The 8,052-nt window shown below is 59.3% G+C and overlaps 1 long non-coding RNA gene across 1 annotated transcript; it reads left to right on the forward strand.

Moving 5' to 3' along the window:
* Positions 1-3,522: 3,522 nt before the first annotated feature.
* On the forward strand, positions 3,523-7,465 carry LOC138662976 (uncharacterized). The gene is made up of 2 exons (XR_011318104.1): positions 3,523-3,603; positions 6,363-7,465. It is a non-coding gene; the product is annotated as an uncharacterized lncRNA (long non-coding RNA).
* The last annotated feature ends 587 nt before the right edge of the window (positions 7,466-8,052 follow it).

Raw genomic sequence — 8,052 nt, forward strand, 5'->3', positions numbered from 1 at the left:
AGGGGGCAGATCGGGGTCTCCAGCCGTGGCCGATGGTATTGCAGCATCGGCCATGGCTGGATTGTAATATTTCACCAGTTTTCAGTTAACCCTTTCACCCGATCTGCAGGAACGCGATCCTGCCATGACGCCACATAGGCGTCACAGGTCGGATTGGCACAAGTCGGATTAACTTCTCTATGTACCATTTTATTATGTTCATTACTAAACACCGGGCTTGGTATTATCTATATATCTATCTATAGATTTATCTATGTGTGTGTAAACATTATTCTTCAATGGAGTATATAAAGGAAAAGGTTGAACAAGAAATGACATTACAATTCTTTTTTGTTAAAGAATAGACCTTTATTTAGCTTACAAAAACGCACACAAAGCCGTATGAAAATCAGCATCAAATCTGCACAGATTTTTCTGCCAAGAGATGCAGAACCTGCACAGAAAATTCCACAGGCAGATCTGCAACGTGTGCACATACCCTAACGCACACTCTTCCCCCACAAAAAAAAATTGGTGCAAAAAACAGGGTGCATCTTATAATCTGAACCTAAAAAAAAAAAAAAAAACTTACTGAGGGGGGTTGCGGTGGTGGAGCAGTGATGAATACCCCCTCACACCATCCCCCTAGATGCCCCTCTACATACCCCATGCCCCCTCACACCAGCCGCAAGGCACCCTGGATGCCCCTCTAATTACCCCATGCCTCCTCACAACAGCCACAAGGCACCCTGGATGCCCCTCTACATATCCCATGCCCCCTCAACAGCCACAAGGCCCCCTCGATGCCCCTCTACATACCCCATGCCTCCTCTACATGCCCCCCCTCACACCATCCCCCTAGATGCCTCTCTACATACCCCATGCCCCCTCACACCAGCCACAAGGCACCCTGGATGCCCCTCTACATACCCCACGCCCCCTCACACCAGCCCCCTGGATGCCCCTCTACATATCCCATGCCCCCTCAACAGCCACAAGGCCCCCTCGATGCCCCTCTACATACCCCATGCCTCCTCTACATGCCCCCCCTCACACCAGCCCCGTGGATGCCCCTCTACATACCCCATGCCTCCTCACAACAGCCACAAGGCACCCTGGATGCCCCTCTACATACCCCATGCCCCCTCACACCAGCCCCCTGGATGCCCCTCTACATACCCTATGCCCCCTCACACCATCCACACAGCACCCTGGATGCCCCATGCCCCCTCTACATACCCCATGCCTCCTCACAACAGCCCCCTGGATGCCCCTCTACAAGACCCATCACACCAACCGCCTGGATGCCCCTCTACATACCCCATGCTTTCTCACAGCAAATTACAACCTCGGAGCACTCACACTGATTCCTGCATCCTCATTCCCTTGTACAAGGCTCCATGGTACCACCCGAGTCCTCTCCTCACACAGCTCCATGGTGCGGCCCCTCAGTCCTCTCCTCACACGGCTCCACACTGCAGCCCCTCGGTCCTCTCCTCACACTGGCTCCATGCTGCAGCCCCCCGGTCCTCTCCTCACACTGCTCCATGCTGCAGCCCCCCGGTCCTCTCCTCACACTGCTCCATGCTGCAGCCCCTCGGTTCTCTCCTCACACTGCTCCATGCTGCAGCCCACCCCGGTCCTCTCCTCACACTGGCTCCATGCTGCAGCCCCCCGGTCCTCTCCTCACACTGCTCCATGCTGCAGCCCCCCGGTCCTCTCCTCACATTGGCTCCATGCTGCAGCCCCCCGGTCCTCTCCTCACATTGGCTCCATGCTGCAGCCCCTCGGTCGTCTCCTCACACGGCTCCATGCTGCAGCCCCCCCGGTCCTCTCCTCACACTGCTCCATGCTGCAGCCCCCCGGTCCTCTCCTCACACTGCTCCATGCTGCAGCCCCTCGGTCCTCTCCTCACACTGCTCCATGCTGCAGCCCCCCGGTCCTCTCCTCACACTGCTCCATGCTGCAGCCCCTCGGTTCTCTCCTCACACTGCTCCATGCTGCAGCCCCTCGGTTCTCTCCTCACACTGCTCCATGCTGCAGCCCCCCGGTCCTCTCCTCACACTGCTCCATGCTGCAGCCCCTCGGTCCTCTCCTCACACTGCTCCATGCTGCAGCCCCTCGGTCCTCTCCTCACACTGCTCCATGCTGCAGCCCCTCGGTTCTCTCCTCACACTGCTCCATGCTGCAGCCCCTCGGTTCTCTCCTCACACTGCTCCATGCTGCAGCCCCCCGGTCCTCTCCTCACACTGCTCCATGCTGCAGCCCCCCGGTCCTCTCCTCACACTGCTCCATGCTGCAGTCCCTCGGTCCTCTCCTCACACTGCTCCATGCTGCAGCCCCTCGGTTCTCTCCTCACACTGCTCCATGCTGCAGCCCCTCGGTTCTCTCCTCACACTGCTCCATGCTGCAGCCCCCCGGTCCTCTCCTCACACTGCTCCATGCTGCAGCCCCTCGGTCCTCTCCTCACACTGCTCCATGCTGCAGCCCCTCGGTCCTCTCCTCACACTGCTCCATGCTGCAGCCCCTCGGTTCTCTCCTCACACTGCTCCATGCTGCAGCCCCTCGGTTCTCTCCTCACACTGCTCCATGCTGCAGCCCCCCGGTCCTCTCCTCACACTGCTCCATGCTGCAGCCCCCCGGTCCTCTCCTCACACTGCTCCATGCTGCAGTCCCTCGGTCCTCTCCTCACACTGCTCCACGCTGCAGCCCCTCGGTCCTCTCCTCACACTGCTCCACGCTGCAGCCCCTCGGTCCTCTCCTCACACTGCTCCACGGTGCAGCCCCCCGGTCCTCTCCTCACACTGCTCCATGCTGCAGCCCCTCGGTTCTCTCCTCACACTGCTCCAAGCTGCAGCCCCTCGGTCCTCTCCTCACACTGCTCCATGCTGCAGCCCCTCGGTCCTCTCCTCACACTGCTCCATGCTGCAGCCCCTCGGTCCTCTCCTCACACGGCTCCATGCTGCAGCCCCCCGGTCCTCTCCTCACACTGCTCCATGCTGCAGCCCCTCGGTCCTCTCCTCACACTGCTCCATGCTGCAGCCCCTCGGTCCTCTCCTCACACTGCTCCACGCTGCAGCCCCTCGGTCCTCTCCTCACACTGCTCCATGCTGCAGCCCCTCGGTCCTCTCCTCACACGGCTCCATGCTGCAGCCCCTCGGTCCTCTCCTCACACTGCTCCATGCTGCAGCCCCTCGGTCCTCTCCTCACACTGCTCCATGCTGCAGCCCCTCGGTCCTCTCCTCACACGGCTCCATGCTGCAGCCCCTCGGTCCTCTCCTCACACTGCTCCATGCTGCAGCCCCTCGGTCCTCTCCTCACACTGCTCCATGCTGCAGCCCCTCGGTTCTCTCCTCACACTGCTCCATGCTGCAGCCCCTCGGTCCTCTCCTCACACTGCTCCATGGTGCAGCCCCTCATTTCCCGAGTCTCTTCTCCACCAGCAGCTTCCTTCCTTGCTATCGGCTCGTCAATGGTAAATGCTAGAGTGTATGGGCTCCTTCCAGGTGTGACGTCATTTCCGGGGGCGTGTCCTATTGGGAAGGGGCGTGTTTTCAGTCACATCATGAAGGCGGCAAAGCAAAGCAGCATGATTATAGCTTGTGGACGCCATGGCACATGGAGGTTAGTGGTTTCAGGGTGAAAAAATGCTACTTGCTGCTCGCTATTGGGGGGAGGCTCTGTGGTGGGCACCGCTGCTGCTGTGGGGGACCCCCGTGGTGGGCTTTGTGGGGGGGGGGGGGCACCGCTGCTGCTGCTGTGGGGGACCCCTGTGGTGGTGGGGGGCACCGCTGCTGCTGTGGGGGACCCCCGTGGTGGGGGGGGGGGCACCGCTGCTGCTGTGGGGGACCCCTGTGGTAGGCTTTGTGGGGGGGCACCGCTGCTGCTGTGGGGGACCACCGTGGGGGACCCCCGTTGTGGACTTTGTGGGGGGGCACCGCTGCTGCTGTGGGGGACCACCGTGGGGGACCCCCGTTGTGGACTTTGTGGGGGGGCACCGCTGCTGCTGTGGGGGACCCCTGTGGTGGGGGGGCACCGCTGCTGCTGCTGTGGGGGACCCCCGTGGTGGGCTTTGTGGGGGGGGGGGGGGGCATCGCTGCTGCCGGCCGGCTGTTGTTGGGGGGGCCACCTCTGCTGCTTTGGGTGACTCCTGTGGTGGGCTTTGTGGGGGGGCACCGCTGCTGCTGTGGGGGACCCCCGTGGTGGGCTTTGTGGGGGGGCACCGCTGCTGCTGTGGGGGACCCCCGTGGTGGGCTTTGTGGGGAGGGGGCACCGCTGCTGCTGTGGGGGACCCCTGTGGTGGCCTTTGTGGGGGGGGCACCGCTGCTGCCGGCCGGCTGTTGTGGGGGGGCCACCTCTGCTGCTGTGGGGGACCCCTGTGGTGGGCTTTGTGGGGGGGCACCGCTGCTGCTGTGGGGGACCCCCGTGGTGGGCTTTGTGGGGGGGCACCGCTGCTGCTGTGGGGGACCCCCGTGGTGGGCTTTGTGGGGAGGGGGCACCGCTGCTGCTGTGGGGGACCCCTGTGGTGGCCTTTGTGGGGGGGGCACCGCTGCTGCCGGCCGGCTGTTGTGGGGGGGCCACCTCTGCTGCTGTGGGGGACCCCTGTGGTGGGCTTTGTGGGGGGGCACCGCTGCTGCTGTGGGGGACCCCCGTGGTGGGCTTTGTGGGGGGGCACCGCTGCTGCTGTGGGGGACCCCCGTGGTGGGCTTTGTGGGGGGGCACCGCTGCTGCTGTGGGGGACCCCCGTGGTGGCCTTTGTGGGGGGGGCACCGCTGCTGCCGGCCGGCTGTTGTGGGGGGGCCACCTCTGCTGCTGTGGGGGACCCCCGTGGTGGGCTTTGTGGGGGGGGGCACCGCTGCTGCTGTCGGGGACCCCTGTGGTGGGGGGGCACCGCTGCTGCTGTGGGGAATCCCCGTGGTGGGCTTTGTGGGGGGGGGCACCGCTGCTGCTGCTGTGGGGGACCCCCATGGTGGGCTTTGTGGGGGGGGCACCGCTGCTGTTGTGGGGGATCCCCGTGGTGGGCTCTTGGGGGGGCACCGCTGCTGCTGGCTGTTGTGGGGGACCCCCGTCGTGGGCTTTTTGGGGGGGGCACCGCTGCTGCTGGATGTTGTGGGGGACCCCTGTGGTGGGATGTTGTGGGGGGACCCCTGTGGTGAGATTTGGGGGGGCACCTACTGCTGCTGGCTGTTGTGGGGGGCACCTGCTGCTGCTGGCTATTGTGGTGGGACCCCTGTGGTGGGATTTTGGGGGGCACCTGCTGCTGACTATTGTGGGGGACCCCTGTGGTTGGATTTTGGGGGGCACCTGCTGGCTGTTGGGGGGGACCCCTGTGGTGGGGTTTGGAGGTGACCTGCTTACGGGGTGGACCCCTTTTAGTGGGGGACCCCTGTTGTGGGATTTGAGGGCTATCTGCTTGTGGGATGTGGGGGGAGACCTGCTGCAGGCTATTGGGGGACCCCTGTGGTGGGACGTGGGGAGGCGACCTGCCTGTGGTGGGACGTGGGGAGGCGACCTGCCTGTGGTGGGACGTGGGGAGGCGACCTGCCTGTGGTGGGACGTGGGGAGGCGACCTGCCTGTGGTGGGACGTGGGGAGGCGACCTGCCTGTGGTGGGACGTGGGGAGGCGACCTGCCGCTTACGGAGGGATCCCCTTTATTGGGGGGCGACCTGCTTATGGGTTGGGTTTGGGGGGCTGATGAGGGCTTAGGCTGGGTGGAGTGGACGTCCGATAAGAGTTTAGGCTGGGTCGGGGATGGACGTCCGATGGGGGGTGTGCTGGGTGGGGTGTCCGCGTCTGATGGGGGTGTGTGCTGGATGGGGGGGTCCACATCCTGTGGGGGTTTGGCCGTCCGGTGGGGGTTTATTATTGGGTGGGCGTGGTGTGCGATGGGAGTAATGCTTGGAGGAGGGGTGGACGTCCGATGGGGGTTTATGCTGGGGTGGCATCCGATTGGGGGGGTGTCTGATGGGATTTATGGTTGGGGGCAGGGGGCGTCATATGGGGATTTACGCTTGTGGGAGGGAATGTCTGGTGGGCTTTGGGTTTATCCTGTGGGGTCCGCTGGTTAATGTGAGGTGGAGGTTTCTGACTGGAGGAGTGAGGTTATGCTGTGTGGCCTTCTGGTTGATGTGGGGGAGCTAATGCTTCATTGGGGTACACAAAAAAAAAATGGGTGTATGCTGCTTATGCTATGCAAAAAAAAAATTTAGGTATTTCCTGTAGAGGAGGGTACACCACCAACTAGCACGAAGCTAATCTGTTTTAACTTAATGTCAGTAGGAGGAAGACATGGGTCTGGACCGCCCAGCCCAGTTTAGGCCTTAGGTTTTGGGAGGTTTTTTTATTAACGATTTTTCTTCTTAATTTTTTTTTTTCTTCCCAGATATGGCTTTTGAGGGCGACAGTGGAATTGTCACTCTAATCTCCCACCTAGAATTGTCACTACCATATCATCTGTGGTCTACGAGGCAAGGCCCTAACACATCAAGAGTGTTTGGGGTTCCCCGGAGGACCGTTCATGCTTGATCTTAAGGACTGGTATATCCTACGAGGCAGTAAGGGGGCTACTTTAAAAAAAAAAAAAAAAAACACAGGACAAATATGTCCTAGTTTTCCCCTGAGCAATGTGGACGTCTCCTGAGGAAACCTTCCTATTCATGCAGCCTCCACGTTTTCCAGAGGCTCCAGTGACCTTGCTCTTAAAATATCCAGGCTTTGGTCTAGGCCTTCTCTGGTGGCCGGTCCACACCGCCAGCGCCCTGAACAATCATGCACGCCAACTTTCTAGTGCATCCTACTCTGCGCCTATCAGTTTAAGAGTACTTCGCTTCTGCAACAGAGGACTAAAGTCTGCCTCCCAAGAGATCTGTTCAAATTTGGTTGTTTTGGAAATGTTCTGTCCAAAAAAAAAAAGACGGGACAACTTCCTGACCCGCCAGGAAAAGACGAGACCTTCCTTTAGGCCAGCTCCCTCCTGGCATCCATGAACCCACCAGTACTAGTCTGCTAGGCCTGGATCTAGCAGACTCTCTTCGACATGATGGGGCATTCCCACCTTGGATGTTTCTCAGGATCGGCTGCCGTGTCCTTCACAATTGAAGGCCGGTATTATGATCTCAGGTCCGGGACACCGAAATCTCAGACACCGGAGGCAGGCCTGAGGGGGGGGGGTAGGGCTTCAGAGCCGCATACCCTACCGACAGTCCTGCCCGCATGCACCAACAGCATATTACATTTTTACAATACTTTAGAAATGCATAAAATGAAACAAGCAAAGGCATAAAATGAAACAAGGAAAGGCATAAAGTTTTTCTATGCAAAAAAAGGCAGTTTTATAAAATTAGAAATATTTCTATATCTATTGTTAAAATGATATTTATCCAGTATTTCTATAAGTAAAAGTCTGAGATTTCTGTGAGAAATGGTAATTGTTTACCTCTTAAACCAGTTCTGAATGTAAATAAAACATTGCTCTGATTAAGTCTCCACATTGTATTTGTCTTTCATTTCATGCGTAGGGCAGGACAAGCCATGATGTATCTGTGTAAAGCTAGGTTCACATTGCGTTAATGGGTTAACGCTAACGGACTGCGTTGCACGGCGAAAATGTCGAAATTAACGCCGTGCAACGGGTCCGTTAGCGCACCCATGGACAGCAATGTTACTTTTAGCTGAAGCGCATCACTAGCGCATGCCATTTTCGGCACGCGCTAGCGATGTGCCGTTCTTTTGAGGCCCGTTCCTCGCTACCGCAGATCAGGGATCTGCGCTAGCGGGGAGGGTGAACGCCGACCCTCTAGAAACATTGCGTTAGCGCAATCCGCTAGCGCTATGCGCTTAACGGATTGCACTAACGCAATGTGAACCTAGCGTAAGACGTAAGGTGCTATAATAACAGCCTTGGGTGGTTTAACACCAGCATTCGGCAGGGCTGCGGATGGCAGCCTTCTTCCTCCGTTAAGCCCCGCCCAATGCCGCACCTCTTCCTTCAGTTCCGCCTACGTCTGCATGCGTCCTGCATACCCTATCTTTAACATTGGGTACGCAGGCCAAGCGGATGCCTCTGCATGCGT

The sequence above is a fragment of the Ranitomeya imitator genome, chromosome 2 (genome assembly GCF_032444005.1).
Source record: "Ranitomeya imitator isolate aRanImi1 chromosome 2, aRanImi1.pri, whole genome shotgun sequence".
In the NCBI taxonomy this organism is placed as follows: domain Eukaryota; kingdom Metazoa; phylum Chordata; class Amphibia; order Anura; family Dendrobatidae; genus Ranitomeya; species Ranitomeya imitator.